The following is a 16,726-nucleotide window of genomic DNA, read 5'->3' on the forward strand; positions in this document are numbered from 1 at the left end:
TGTATGCCTTACTCATTCACTATCTGGACTGCTCTCTTTGTTTTATCTCCACCAAGCATTTGTCTCATCAGCCCTCCCAATATGACAGAGGCCTAGACACCCCACCCAGCTACACAGCTCAAGTCTAGTTGCAGTGTAGGCAATAGCCTTTCAGTATAAGAACTGAATGGGCTACTTACTGGCCCATACCCTATGAGAATAGCCTGCTCTGCTGCTGAAAAGGATTTTGTCCTCAAGCTGCTAGTTATGTTCAACTAGTTATCTAGCTGAGGGAGGGCTGCCCCATTCCAGGAGGTAGCAATAGAGATGTCATAATAGAGGTCTTGGTGGTATAAAACCAGAGTGTTTTTATGATTTTTTCTCTTGTAAAAACATGTGTCTGTAGTCAGGAGACAGAGAACCAAAGAAATGGCAGCTAAGGGTTTGCCTTAAGGTCTGATTCAAAGCCCAAAACAGGTCAAATTAAACTACGGCCAGTTCTTCACCTTTATGGACCTTAAGAGACAACTTAAAAGACCAGATTTTTCTACAGAACTTTGATGATGTTATCTGTGTTAAAGTATAAGGTCGCCCTGGCGGGCGTAGCTCAGTGGATTGAGCGCGGGCTGGGAACCAAAGTGTCCCAGGTTCGATTCCCAGCCAGGGTACATTCCTGGGTTGCAGGTCAGACCCCCCAGCAACCGCACATTGATGTTTCTCTCTCTCTCTCTCTATCTCCCTCCCTTCCCTCTCTAAAAATAAATAAATAAAATATTAAAAAAAAAAGTATAAGGTAATACCCTGATAATGGGTACAGAGATACCTGATTGGTGGTGTTGCTTTTATGTCAGTCAGGGGCAAAGCAGATGTAGAGTTCTTTGTTCATCTTAGCTTCATGCCTGGTTTGGTGACCAGAGATGTTTCATGCCTGGGGCACATAAAACATGTATAAGGTGATCCTTCCATAATTATATGAAAATCTAAAGAAATGTTGGAAGTCCTTGAGGCTTTCTAGCACACCAGCTCTAATATATACTGACTTTGTTGGGTGGGAGCCCATCAAAATAATCCATGGGGAGATAGCACATACCAAGCTTCAAATGGACTGATCAAATTTGCATTTTACAGATTTAGTAAGGGGTTGGAATTATCATGAGTGTTCTGGGTTCAGTCAGTCCCTTAAATAAATCAAGCAATATGTTCCCATGATTAAGTGTATGAATTTCATAGTGAAACAGACCTGGGCATAAACTGCCTTGATATATGACGCACTGTAAGGTACTTAATCTTTCTATGTCCTGGGTTCCTAATTTGTAATAGGGGGATAATGATAGTACCAACTTAGTAAGTGTGTGTAAGAACTCAATAAAACAATATATATAAGTCATAATATATACATACCTATATATACCTAAAATGCACTTTATATATATATACACATAAATGTATGTATATATACATATAAACATACATATTATATACAATACACACACACACACTGCTTAGTGTAGTGGTTGGCAGATGGTAAGCAACCAATAAATGGTAACTAATATTATTATCATCTAGATGATTACCTCCTTTGTAAGTTATAAAATCTATAAAACATAAGTCAGAGGCACACATGTAGAATATTATACAGACCAGATATCATGAATCTCTATCTGCACTGCCTATTTCTGATCTAGCATGCCATCTTACAAGTTCACAAATAACACTGTTTGCCCCAAAAGGACCAGCTTTGTAAAATTGGTAGTAGTAAAATGTTGGTCGAGCAAGTCAAAGACAGTGACTACACCACAGATTTAGTAGTCATTATGGAGAAGCAATTCTCTATTCTTTACAATAAAAATCAGAAGTGCCTAAGTGAGAGAAGTAGAAAAATGAAAGGAGCCCTGGCTGCTGTAGCTCAGTAGATTGAGCACAGGCTTGCGAACCAAAGGGTCATGGGTTTGATTCCCAGTCAGGGCACACGCTTAGGTTGTGGGCCAGGTCCCCAGTAGGGGGTGTACGAGGGGCAACCACACATTGATGTTTCTCTCCCTCTCTTTCTCCTTCCCTTACCCTCTCTCTCAAAATAAATAAACTCTTTTAAAAAATGAAAATGAAACGAATATTGGCAAAGGTTGAATGTAATGAAGTACTAAAGGACTTGGCCATGATCTCTCTTGAGTCCTCAAGTTTTTTCTAGTTCAGGGTCTTCTGCAACCTGAACTCACTGCTTCCTGGCTCACCAACTTACCCTGCTCTAGTGAATCATTCCTGTCAGCACACACACAAGAAAAAAAGAACCTGCTCATGATCTTCATATTACTTCCTAAATTCTATGCTCTCTATCACAGAAAAACTTCCTCAAAGTATTGCTTACGGTTACTGTCTCCACTGCCTTATCTCTGTCTCTAAACTCAACCACTGCAATTGGAATTAAAAATTAAAATTCCACTGAAACTACTCTTATCAAGGACATCAATGGCATCCGTATTACTAATGGGTAGAAAACTCTCTGCCTCATCATATTCAAGCACTGGGAAGCATTCAGCCTAGTTAATCACCATCTCCTTCTTGAAGAACATTTTTTCTTATCTGCTTGACATCATATTAAGCTGGTTCTCTTCTCACATCACTGGCCTCTCCTCATTTGTCCTTACAGGTTTCTCTTCCCCTGTCCCATATCTAAATGTTGGTATGTCCCAGGGCTTGGCATCTCTCTTTTCCATTCACACTCTCCCCCTAGAAAATTTTATCCAGCCCCATGGCTTTATGCAGGCCATTTATATGAGGTTAAGTCCCATCTTTTAACTATATTCCTGAACTCCAGACTTGTGTATCCAACTACTTAATTTATCTCACACCTGTGTATTCAATAGGCATCTCAAACTTAATGTGTCATAAGCAGAAATCTTGACCCCACCACCATCATATACACACATAAAACCTGCTCCTACTCCAGTCTTTTCCATCTCAAGAAATGGCATCACTATCCATCCAGGAACTCAAACCAAAAGAAGGGATTAATCACTGATTCTCTTCTTTTTCTATAGCTCTTCCCACCAAATCCATCAAAATTTTCTATCAATTCTTCCTTGAAACAATATCCTCAATACATCTACTTCCTTCCTTATTCACTCCTAACACTCTACTCCAATCATTTCTTTTATGTGGGTTGCTACAACAGCCTCCTAACAGCTCTCCCCACTTATATTATTGCCCTGATATCATTCATCCCCCAAGAACAGTCAGCCATCCTTTAAAAAATAAGGTAGATCATTTAATTCCCCTACTTAAAGACCTCTGATAGCTTCCTATTACTCTCAGAATAAAGCCAAAGTGTTTTAACATAAACAACTAGACCTTATTTGATTATCTCTACTAATTTTTTTTCTCATACTGCTCCCTCTTTATCATTATGCTTCAGTCATACTGGCCTTTCTGTCCCACTGACATATCACACTCCTTCTAGTTGTTCCCTCTGTCTATAAATGTTTTTCCCCCAGACTTCCCATGACCAGGTTCCTCTTGTCATTCAGATCTCAGCCTCATATCACACAGTTACTCTGTCATATCACCTTATTTTCTTTCACTTTAACACTAAACATTTTCTTCTTTATTATCAGTATACTCTCATATCAAACTAGAATGTCAGTTATACAAGAATAGATCCTTTGTCAGCCTTGTTCAACACTGTATTCCCTACCACTAGAACAGAGTCTAGCACTTAATAAGCTTCATGAAGACAGAATTTTGTTATGTTCATCATTATATCTCTGTGGCCTAGAACAGTGTCTGGCATATAGTAAGTACTCAATGTCTATTTGTTGAGTAAATGAATAAATAGTAGTAATACATAAATATTTCCTGATTTAATTCCAGCAGAGTTTAGGCTAGCTAAGTTCTCATCACCTATTCTCATCACCATAAGAAACACTTGTTTGTTGATTTATTGGTGATGGTAATTCTGACAAATTTAAGGTGATGTCTAATTGTGGTTTTGATCTGCATTTCCATGATGATTAGTGATGTTGAGCATCTTTTCACACATCTGTTGGCCATTTGTATGTAGTTTTTGGAGAAATGTTTATTCAGATCCCCTGCCCATTTTTACATCAGATTGTTTGGATTTCTTGGTGTTGAATTGTATGAGTTCCCTCTATGTTTTTGTATATTCACTTCTTATCAGATGTATCATTGGTGAATATATTCTCCGATTCAGTAGGTTGTCTTTTTGTTTTCTTTACAGTTTCCTTCACTGTGCAAAAACTCTTTAGTTTGATGTAGTCTCATTTATTTTTCTTTTGTATTCTTTGCCCAAGGAGATTTGTCCAAAATGTAAAATATTACTGAGAGTGATGTTTAAAAGTTCACTGCCTCTGTTTTCTTTAAGGAGTTTTACTATTTCAGGTATTACTTACTTTTTTACTTTATTTTTATTGTTTACACTCTAACAGATGTCCCAATTTCACCCAGTTTTCTCACCTCCCCCTTGCCCTTGCCCTTGCCCTGCCTTTCCTCTGGCCATAACCAATCTGTTGCCCATGCCTATGGGTGCTTTGATTAATACCTTCACCTTTATGATATTATTTCTAAGTTTTTATGTGTTTCTTTTGCATTTTTTATTGTTGTTCAAGTACAGTTGAGTTGTCTCCATTTTCCCACCACCACTTCCCCTGCCCCACCAAACACCACCTCCTATCCTCAAACTTTCCCCGCTTTGGCTTTGTCCATGGGTCCTTTATATACGTTCCTTGATTAACTTTCCCCTTCTTTCCCCTGTTATCTCCTTCTTCCTCCCCTCTGGTTACTGTCAGATTGTTCTTTAATTCAATGTCTCTGGTTCTATTTTACTTGCTTGTTTATTTTGTTGATTAGGTTTCACTTATAAGAGAAATGATATGGTATTTCTTTCACTGCCTGGCTTATTTCACTTAGCATAATGGTCTCCAGTTCCATCTATGCTGTTGCAAAGGGTAGAAGCTCTTTCTTCATTTGTGCTGCATAGTATTCCATTCTGTAAATGTACCACAGTTTTTGATCCATTCATTTATTGATGGGCCTTTAGGTTTCTTCCAGTAGTTGGCTATTGTAAATTGCACTGCTATGAACATTGGGGTGCATAGGTTATTTTGAATTGGTGTTTCAGGACTCTTAGGGTATAATCCTAGCAGTGGAATTGCCAGGTCAAAAGGTATTGCTTCTAAGTCCAGTGCCACAAGTGGGGAAATAACTTGGGTGAATTTGCAGTTTCTCAGACAGGTCAAGTAGTTCTCTAAACCCAAAGTTGTCCCATTTGGTCAAGTGTAGATTTAGATCACATATATAGATTTTATAATTCATGCATAGAAAAGACTCTGCTCAGGCAATCTTGTATTGAAGAATGTCAGTATTGAAAATATCTCTCGACATGGATAATTCCAGCCAAGATGGAGGCATAGGTAGACACACTTTGCCTCCTTGCACAACCAAAAGAAGGACAACAAGTTTAAAGACAAAAAAATAACTGGAACTGCCAGAAAATCGAACTGTATGGAAATCTGACAACCAATGAGTTAAAGAAGAAACATTCATTCAGACTAGTAGGAGGGGCAGAGACAGGTGGTGGCTAGCAGTCTGGGGCAGGCAAGTTGATGGCTGGTAGACTGGAATATCCTACATTCACGTGCAGATAAGCCAAGAGGAGCAACCAGGGAGCAAGAAAGACTGCACAACCCAGGATTCCAGTGCAGGAAACTAAAACCTCAAAATGTCTGGCTGTAAAAACCTATGGGGATTGCAGCAATGGGAGAAACTCCCAGTCGCACAGGAGAGTCCATTAGAGAGGCCCATGGGATCCTAGAATGTACATAAACCCACCCAACCGGGAATCAGCACCCAAAAGGGCACAATCTGCTTGTAGGAAGCAAGAGAAGTGATAGAAAGTAAGGCAAGAGCTGAGTAAGCAGAATTGGTCCCTCTCTGACCCCTCCCCCACATACAGTGCCACAAGGCAGTGATGTAGAATGCCCCACACTTGCGAATACCTAAGGTTCCACTTCTTCTTACTATATAGCATGCATAATGAGACAAAATATATATATATGGCACAAATGAAAGAACAGATCAAAGCTCCAAAAATACAACTGAGCAATAAAGAGATAGCCAATCTATCAGATGTAGAGTTCAAAACACTGGTAATCAGTATGCTCACAGAAATGGTTGAGTATAGTCCCAAAACAGAGGAAGAAGTGAAGTGAAATAAAGGAAAATATACAGGGAACCAACAATGAAGGGAAGGAAACTGGGACTCAAATAAACAATTTGGACCAGAAGAAAGAAATAAACATTTGGCCAGAACAGAATGAAGAAATAAGAATTTTAAAAAATGAGGAGGAGCTTAGGAACCTCCAGGACAACTTTAAGCACTCCAATATCTGAATCATAGAGGTACCAGAAGGAGAAGACAAAGAGCAAGAAATAGAAAACTTCTTTGAAAACATAATGAAGGCGAACTTCCCAATCTGGAAAAGGAAATAGACTTCCAGGAAGTCCAGGAAGCTCAGAGAGTCCCAAAGAAATTGGACTCAAAGAGGAACACACCAAGGCACATCATAATTACATTACCCAAGATGAAAGATAAGGAGAGAATCTTAAAAGCAGCAAGAGAAAAGGAGAGAGTTTCCTACAAAGAGTCCCATAAGACTATCAGCTGAGTTCTCAAAAGAAACTTTGCAGGCAAGAAGGGGCTGTAAAGAAATATTCGAGGTCAAGGACTTCCAGCCAAGATGGAGGTGTAAGTAAACACGCTGTGCCTCCTCGCACAACCAAAATAAGGTCAGCAACAATTTAGAAACAAGATAACAACCAGATGTGACAGAAAATTGAACTGTATGGAAGTCGGACAACCAAGGAGTTAAAATAGACACATTCATCCAGACTGGTAGGAAGGGTGGAGTCAGGCAGCCAGGCAGAGAGGGGCCACGGCACCAAGAGTAGTGGCATCGGGCGCATATGGCATCCCGGGTGCAAGACCATGGCGGGCAGACCCTGGGTGCACAGGCAGCAAGTAGACCTAGCAAGCTGGCGACTGTGAAGCAAGGCACTGTGCGCAAGGTGCCTGGATGCCCAGGCAATCCACCTTCACATGCAGATAAACCAGGTGAAATTGAGCAGTGAGACAGACTGCGCAACCCAGGGTCCCAGCACCAGGAAACAGAGTCTTGGGACACTGATTGAAAACACCTGTAGGGGCTGAGGCACAAGGAGAGAGACTCCCAGACTCACAGGAGAGTGCATTGGAGAGACCCACGGGGTCCTAGAACGTGCACAGGCCCACCCACATGGGAATCAGCACCAGAAAGGCCCAGTTTGCTTGGGGGAAGCGGCAGAAGGGACTGAAATCCAATGGAGAGAGGAGCAAGCACCATTGTTCCCTCTCAGACTCCGCCCCCACATACAGCATCACAACCCAGCAACTGGCCTGCCCTGCCCTGGTGAACACCTAAGGCTCCACCCCTCATACGTAACAGGTGCGACCAGACCCCCCCCCCAAAAAAAATGGCCTGAATGGAAGATCAGATCAAAGCTCCACAGCAAATAAAACTAAGTGACTAAGAGATAGCCAACCTATCAGATGCACAGTTCAAAGCATTGGTGATCAGGATGCTCACAGAATTGGTTGGATTTGGTCATAAATTAGATGAAAAAATGAAGGCTATGATAAGTGAAATGAAGGAAAATGCATAGGGAACCAATAGTGATGGGGTGGAAACTAGGACTCAAATCAATAGAGTGGACCAGAAGGAAGAAAAAAACAAACAAACAGAAAAGAATGGAGAAATAATAATTTTAAAAAATGAGGAGAAGCTTAGGAACCCCAGGACATCTTTAAACATTCCAACATCTGAATTATAGGGGTACCAGAAGGGGAAGAGGAAGAGCAACAAGTGGAAAACTTATTTGAACAAATAATAAAGGAAAACTTCCCCAATCTGGCAAAGGAAATAGACTTCCAGGAAGTCCAGGAAGCTCAGACAGTCCCAAAGAAGTTGGACCCAAGGAGGAACACACCAAGGCACATCATAATTACATTAGCCAAGGTAAAAATGAAGGAGAGAATTGTAAGAGCAGCAAGAGATAAGGAGACAGTAACCAACAAAGGAGTTCCCATCAGACTGTCAGCTGATTTCTCAAAAGAGACCTTACAGGCAAGAAGGGACTGGAAAGAAGTATTCCAAGTCATGAAAGGCAAGGCCCTACATCCAAGATTGCTCTATCCAGCAAAGCTTTCATTTAGGATGGAAGGGCAGGTCAAGTGCTCCCCAGGTAAGGTCAAGTTCAGGGAGTTCATCATCACCAAGCCCTTATTTTATGAAATGTTAAGGGGACTTCTCTAAGAAAAAGAAGATAAAGAACATGTATAGTAAAATGACGGCAAACTCACAATTATTAACAACCATACCTAAAGCAAAACCAAAACAAACTAAGCAAACAACTAGAACAGGAACAGAACCACAGAAATGGAGATCACATGGAGAGTTAGCAACAGGAGAGTGGGAGGAAGAAAAGGGGGAAAAGGTACAGAGAATAAGTAGCATAGATGGTAGGTAGAAAACAGACAGGGGGAGGGCAAGAATAGTATGGGAAATGTAGAAGCTAAAGAACATGACACATGGACATGAACTAAAGGGGGGAATGTGGGTGGGGGAGGGTGTGCAGGGTGGAGGGGAATAAAGGGGGAAAATGGGACAACTGTAATAGCATAATCAATAAAATATATTTTTAAAAAATACCCAGATGCCAAAATAATAATACTTATGGAAGCCACAGGAGTGTTATGAAATAATCAGGGGGAAAAAAAGAGGTATTTGAAGTCATGAAAGGCAAGGATCTACATCCAAGATAACTCTATCCAGCAAAGCTATCATTTAGAATGGAAGGGCAGATAAAGCACTTCCCAGATAAGGTCAGGTTAAAGGAGTTCATCATCACCAATCCCTTATTATATGAAATGTTAAAGGGACTTATCTAAGAAAAAGAAGTTGATCAAAAATATGAACAATAAAATGACAATGAACTCACAACTATCAACAACTAAACCTAAAAAACAAAAACAAACTAAGCAAACAACTAGAACAGGAACAGAATAACAGAAATGGAGATCACATGGACAGTTACCAGTGGGTAGGGGGAGTGGGGAGGCTGGTAGAAAAGGTGCAGGGAATAAGAAGCATAAATGGCAGGTATAAAATAGACAGGGGGAGGTTAAGAATAATATGGGAAATGGAGAAGCCAAAGAACTTATATGTATGACTCATGGACATGAACTAAGGTTGGGGAATAATGGTGGGGGGAGGTGCAGGGTGGAGCGGGGATAAAAGGGAGAAAAAATGGGACAACTGTAATAGCATAATCAATCAAATATATTTTAAAAAGAAAATAAAAATACTATATACCAGTATTTATGGGGTGCCACAAAGATAGTAAAAGAAGGAAATTCATACTATAAGTGCCTACCTAAAGATCCCAAATAACCTTACTTTGCATCTCAATTGTCTGCAAAAAGAAAGACAAACTAAGCCCAAAGTTATAAGAAGGAATGAAATAAAGATTAGAGCTAAACAAAATAGGAAAAAAGAGAAAAAATAATAAAACTTAAGACTAAGTTTTTGAAAAGATGAACAATATTGATAAAAATCTTAGTTATCTAAGAAAAAAAAAAAAGACAGACTATTTAAATAACACCAGAAATAAAATCAGAGGCAATCTTACAACTGGTGCCACAAAAATACAAAAGTTCATGACACCACTGTGAGCAATTATATAGCAACAAACTGAATAATTTAGGAGAATCAACAAATTCATAGAAACCTAGCTTGTCTAGAGTGAATCATGAAGAAATAGAAAGTTTGAACAGACTTGTAACTAGCATGGATTTTCAGTAATCAAAAACTTCTCAGTGAATAAAAGCCAGGGACCATATTGCTTTATTTTTACTAATAAATTAACACCGACCCTTCTCAAACTCTTCCAAAAATTAGAAAGGAAGGGAACATGTTCACACTCATTTTATGACTCCAGCATTACCTTTATACCAATGTAAGGCAAAGACATCACCCACATACACAGACAGGTGAATATCTCTGATGAATATAAATGCAAACATCCTCAACATAGGCAAATTAATTAATGTGAAATGCAACATTAACAGAATAAAGGATAAAAATCACATGATTCTCTTCATAACTGTAGAAAAAGAATTTGACAAAATTTAACACCTTTTCGTGAAAAAATTCTCAACACACTAGAAATGGAAAGTACCTCAGCATAATAAAGGCCATATGTGAAAAGCTCATAGCACACATTCTGCACACTGGTAAAAAACTAAAATTTTTCCTTCAAAGATCAGGCACAAGGCAAAGATACCCAAAATAATGGAAAACACTACTATGCACAAAGACTGGAAAAATTAATGTTGTTAAAATATCCATACTACCCAAAGGAATTTACAGATTCAATGCATTCCATATCAAAATCCCAATGGCATATTTTGTAGAAGTAGAAAAATAATTATACAATGATATGAAATTACAAATACATCAATAAATCCTGAGAAAGAGAAACAAGGCCAGAGGTATCACACTTTCTGATTTCAAATTATACAACATAGCTACAGTAATTAAGAGTATGGTACTGTCATAAAAACACTTACACATCAATAGAACAAAATAGAGAGCCCAGAAATAAACACACGTATATTTCATCAGTTGATTTTTCACATGGGTGTCATGAATACACAATGTGGAAAGCATAGTCTGTACTAGAAATAGTGTTCTTAAAAACTAGATATGTGCATGCAAAAAATAAAGTTTGACCCCTAGCTGACACATACATAAAGTGATTTAAAGACTTAAACATAAGACTCAAAACTATAAAACTCCTGGTTAAAACACTGAGGTAAAACTTCTTGACATTGCTCTTGGCCATGAGTTCTTGCATATGATAGCAAGAGCATATGAAACAACAACGACAAAAACAAGTGGAATTGCATCAAACTAAAATGCTTCTGCACAGCAAAAGAAACAGTTTTTATTGTTGTGTAATTACAGTTGTCCCCCATTTCCGCCCCCATTACTCTCCCCCACCCTACCCACCTCCACCTCACACATTCAATCCTTCCCACCCCCATTGTCCTTGTCCATGGGTCCTTTGTACATATTCCTTCGTGACTCTTCCCCTTCTTTGCCCTGTTATCCACCCCTCCCTTCTGGTCACTGTCAGTTTGTTCTTTATGTCCATGTCTCTGGTTCTATTTTGCTCACTTGTTTGTTTTGTTGATTAGGTCCCACTTGTAGGTGACATCATATGGAATTTGACTTTGAGAACCAAAAACAATTAACAGGAAAAGCAATCTAGAGAATGGGAGAAAATATTTGCAAACCATATATCTCATAAGGGCTTAATATCCAAAAAATATATAAGGAATTCTTGTAATTCAACAGCAAAATAAATCTAATAATGTGATTAAAAAATAGGCCAAGGGCTTGAAGAGAGCCCTGGCTGGTGTGGCTTAGAGGACTGAGTGCTGGCCAGTGAATCGAATGGTCACTGGTTTAATTCCTGGTCAGGACACATGCTTGGGCTGTGGGCCAGATCTCCAGTAGGTGGCGCTTGAGAGGCAGCCACACATTGATGTTTCTCTCCCTCCTTTTCTCCCTCCCTTCCTCTTTCTCTAAAAATAAATACTTTTTAAAATATTTTTTAAAATATATATTTTAAAAAGTCTTGAATAGACATTTCCCCAAGGAAGGCATACAAATGACCAACAGAGAGATGAAATGTTACTCAACATAACTAATCATCGAGGAAACATAAAACCACAAGGAGAGGTTATCTCACACCTGTCAGGATGGTTATTGAAGGAAATTCTGCAATATGTGACAACATGAATGAAGCTGAAGAACATTATATGCTAAGCAAAATTTTAAAAAATCAAGCCACTGAAAGACAGATACTGCATAATCCCACTTACATGAGATTTATAAAATAGTCAAATTCATAGAATCAAAAAGTGTAGTCCTGGCTAGTGTGGCTCAGTTGGTTGGAGTATTGCCCCGTACACCAAAAGGTTGGGGATATGATTCCCGATCAGGGCATATATCTAGGTTGTGGGTTTGACCCCTGTTTGGGGTATATATGGAAGGCAACCAATCAATGTTTCTCTCACATTGATGTTTCTAGCTTTCTTTGCATTCTCTCTCTAAAATCAATAATCTATTTTTAAAAAGTATAATAGTAGCTGCCACAGGCTGGGATGACACAAAAATGAGGAGTTTCTAATCAATGGTCATAAAATTTCAGTTAAGCAAGATGAATAAACTCCAGGGAGCTGCTTTACAACATTATATGTATAGTCAACAATAATGTAGTTTATACAATTACCCTCTTATTTACCAGGGACACAATCTCTGAAACTACAGAGAGTACCAAACCCTATGTATACTGTTTTCTTCCTACACATACATAAATTTTCACTTAATGGATTTTCTGTGGCATGTCAAAATTGCCAGCTACACTACTTTTGTGTTTTGGGGCAATAATTAGTAAAGTATGGGTTACTTGAGCATAAGAACTGCAATACTATGACAGTCGATTTGATAACTGAAACAGCTACTAAATGATTAGTGAGTGGTTAGTATACATGGCATGAATTTTCTGGACAAAGTGATGATTTCATCCCACTTGGAATGGATTGGGACAGTATGAGATTCATTGCATTACTCAAAATGGCACACAATTTTAAACTTATAAGTGTTTAATTCTGTAATTCTCTAGTTAATATTTTTGAACTGCAGTTGACTGTAGATAACTGAAACTGCAGAAAGAAAAACCATGGATAATGAGGGACTATGGTACACTTAATTTATTGAGAGAAGATCTTGTGTTATATGTTGTTACCACTTAAAATAAAATTAAAAATAAAAGATTCTTACCCTGGCTGGTGTCACTCAGTGGATTGAGTGCTGGCCTGTGAACCAAAGGGTCTCCGGTTTGATTCCCAGTTGTGGCACATGCCTGGGTTGCAGGCTGTGTTCCCGGTGGGGGGTGCACAAGAAGCAAGAGGAAATATTGATGTTTCTCTCCCTCATTTTCTCCCTCCCTTCCCCTTTCTCTAAAAATAAATAAATAAAATCTTTAAAAAAGATTTTTTTCCCAAAAACCCAACATATATATTCCAAAAATGGGACGGAATCAAAACATGTAAGTGAACTAAATGTTTTAAGTTCCTCCAAGATTCATATGTTGAAAACCCAACCCTAAATGTGAGACTAGGAGGCATAGACTTTGATAGGTGATTAATTCATGTGGGCGGAGCTCTTATGCATTGGATTAGTGCCCTTATAAAAGAGACCCCAAAGTAATCCCTGACTCATTTTCCATGTCATGTTACAGCAAAAAGATGGCTGTCAAAAAGGAAGTAGACCCTCACTAAACCTGCCAGCACCATGATCTTGGACTTTCCAGCTGCAGAACTGTGAGGAATAAATTTCTGTTGTTTCAGAAAATGAAAGACAATAATGGAGAAATTACAGAACATGAGATACGACACATAGAAAACAAATAATGAAATGGCTTAAGTCTTTTCTTATGAGTAATTACTTTAAATGTAAATGAATTAAACTCTGCAGTCAATAGGCAGAGATTGTCAGAAAAAAAAATTTTTAAAGCCATTTGTATGCTGCTTGAAAGACACTCACTTTAGATACAATGACACATTTTTTTTTGAATACCACATTTTGGATGCTTTATTTTCTTATTTTAGAATTTTTGAAAATCCAGAAAATGTATACTTTTTTCTTTGTCTTTAATTTAATCTTTATTGTATTTTTTCTATTACCATTTAGTTCCCTTATACCTTATACCACCCTCCCCCTCCAGCAATCACCACACTGTTGTCCATGTCCATGAGTCCTTTTTCCTCTTGGCTCAATCCCTCCACCCCCTAACCCTCCAACTAGCTGACATCTGCTCCCCATCTATGAGGATACAATGACACAAATTCATTTAAAATCAAAAGATGGAAACAGATATTCTGTGCAAATAATAACCAAAAAAATCTGGTGGCTACACTAATGTCAAACAAAATTGACTTTAACTCAAAAACTATAACAAGACAAAGAAGGACATCAGTAAGAATAAAACCCCATCAAGAAAGTATAAAAATTATGCACATATATGGACCTAATAACAGAGCCCCTATATATGATATAAATATTGACAGAAATAAAAAAAGAAATAGTTCTGCAATAATAGTTGGAGCCTTCAATATTCTACTTTCAAAAATAGCTAAAACAAAATTAAGGAGGGAAAACCAGTATAATCAACTAAACAAAACAGATATATACAGAAAATTATACCCATAAACAAAAGATTACACATTCTTCCCTGGCTGGTGTGACTCAGTGGATTGAGTGTTGGCCTGCAAACCAAAGGGTCACTGGTTTGATTCCCACTCAGGGCACATGCCTAGGTTGCGGGCCAGGTCCCCAGTAGGGGGCACTCAAGAGGCAATCACACATTGATGTTTCCCTCCCTCTCTTTCTCCCTCTCTTCCTCTCTCTAAAAATAAATAAATAAAATATTTTTTAAAGATCACACCTTCTTCTCAAGTATGCATGAAACCTTCTCCAGAATAAATCATATATTAGGTCACAGAACAATCTCAATAAACTTTTAAACAATTTGAGATAATCCAAACTATCTTTTCTCACCACAGTAAAATGAAACTATAAATCAATAACAGATGGAAAATTAGAAAATTCACAAATATGTAGAAATTAGAAAGCAATTAAACAACTAATGTGCCAATGGATAAATCAAAAGGAAAATTGGAAAATACTTTCCGACTAATGAAAACAAAAACACAAAGTACCTAAATTTATGGAATGCAGCAAAGTCAGTACTCAAAGGGAAATTTATAGGTATACATGCCTACATTAAATGGAAAGAAATGTCTAAAAGTAATACTCAAATTTTAAACCTTGAGAAACTTCAAAAATAGCAAACTAAAAAAAAAAGAGAAAATTTATAAAAACCGAAGTTGGTTCTTTGAGTAAATTAAAAAAATTGACAAACCTTTAGCTTAGCTGACTAAGAAAAAAGGACTCAATGACTTAAGAAAATCAGAAATGGAATTGAAGATATTACTACCAACCTTATAGAAATGAATATGTAGGTATCAGAGAGCAATTAAAACTAATGTAAAAAATTTTATATAAATAATTTAGGTAATCTAGATGAAATTAACAAATTTGTAAAACACATTAATTACTGAAACTGGGCCACAGTGAAAGAGAAAATCAGACAAGCAAAGAAATTTAATCTGTAATTTAAAAAAAAAAAACTTTCAACAAAGAAAAGTCCATGACCAGATGACTTCATAGTGAATTCCAAGGTCAGGGACAGGGGGCAAGGTAGAGGGGAGAAAAGGGAGGGAAATGGTAGGCATTTGTAATCAATAAAAATAAATTATAACAATGAAAAAAAATAACACCAATTTTATTCAAACTCTTGCCAAAACAGATAAAGGAACACTTTCTAACTCATTTTATGAGGTTATTACTTTGATACCAAAGTCAGATAAAGATATTGCAAGAAAGAAAACTTTTGAATATAGGTGCAAAAATGCTAAAGAAAATACTAGCAAATGGAATCCAGTGGCATATTAATATTATACTCCGTGACCTATTAGGATTTATTCCAGGAATGTAAAGGTGGTGTAACATTTTAAAAAATCAATCAGTGTAATATAGCATATTCACAGAAATAAGAAAAAACCCACATGATCATTTTAACTGACGTAGGAAAATTACTTTACTAAATTCAACAACCTTTCCTGATTAAAAAAACAAACTGTAAGTAGAAAGAAAATTCCTCACATGGTTAAAGTCATGTTTGAAAAACCACAGCTAACACTATACTTAATGGTGAAATATTGAAAGATTTCTAAGATAGAACCAAGAATGGATGTCTGCTTTCCCCACTGCTTGTATTTTACTCGAAGTGGTAGACAAAGTAATTAAGCAAGAAAAATTAATAAAAGGCATCCAAATTAGAAAGAAGTAAAACTATTTCTGTTTGCATATAGAATAACATTATAAATAAAAAAATCTAACAGAATCTACAAAATAAATTAGTAATGCTAATAAAGTCTTCAAAGTTGTTGGATATAAAAACAACATGCAGAAAATCAGTTGTATTTCTATACACTAGACTTAATATTGTTAAAATGGCAATATTCCCCAAAGTGATTTAGAGACCCATACTTCCATAGTTAATTGATCTTTAAGGTATTTTAATATGATATAATTGACATGTAACATTATATTAGTTTATGGTGTACAACATCATGATTCACTACATGTATATATTATGAAATAATTGCTGCAATAAGTTTAGTTAACATCCATGGCCACACATCATTTCAATTTTTTTTCATGCTGAGAACTTTTAAGATCTACTACTCTCTGAGCAATTTTAAAATACACAATACAGTACTATCAACTATAGTCACCATGCTGTATATTTTCAGGACTTACTTGTTTTGTAACTGGAAGTTTATACCTTTTTGGCCACCTTCACACATTTTACCAGCTTGCTACTAACCACCTCTGGCAACCACTAATTTATTCTCTATATCTGTGAGTTTGACTTTTTTAAAGATCCCCCATATAAGTAAGATTATGCAGTATTTGTCTTCTTCTGTATGTCTTATTTCACT

The 16,726-nt window shown here is 37.3% G+C and overlaps 1 pseudogene; it reads left to right on the forward strand.

Annotated features, from left to right (window-relative positions):
- Positions 1-775: 775 nt before the first annotated feature.
- Positions 776-920, forward strand: LOC114505875 (annotated as a pseudogene).
- Positions 921-16,726: the final 15,806 nt, after the last annotated feature.

This window comes from Phyllostomus discolor, chromosome X (genome assembly GCF_004126475.2).
Source record: "Phyllostomus discolor isolate MPI-MPIP mPhyDis1 chromosome X, mPhyDis1.pri.v3, whole genome shotgun sequence".
In the NCBI taxonomy this organism is placed as follows: Eukaryota; Metazoa; Chordata; class Mammalia; order Chiroptera; family Phyllostomidae; genus Phyllostomus; species Phyllostomus discolor.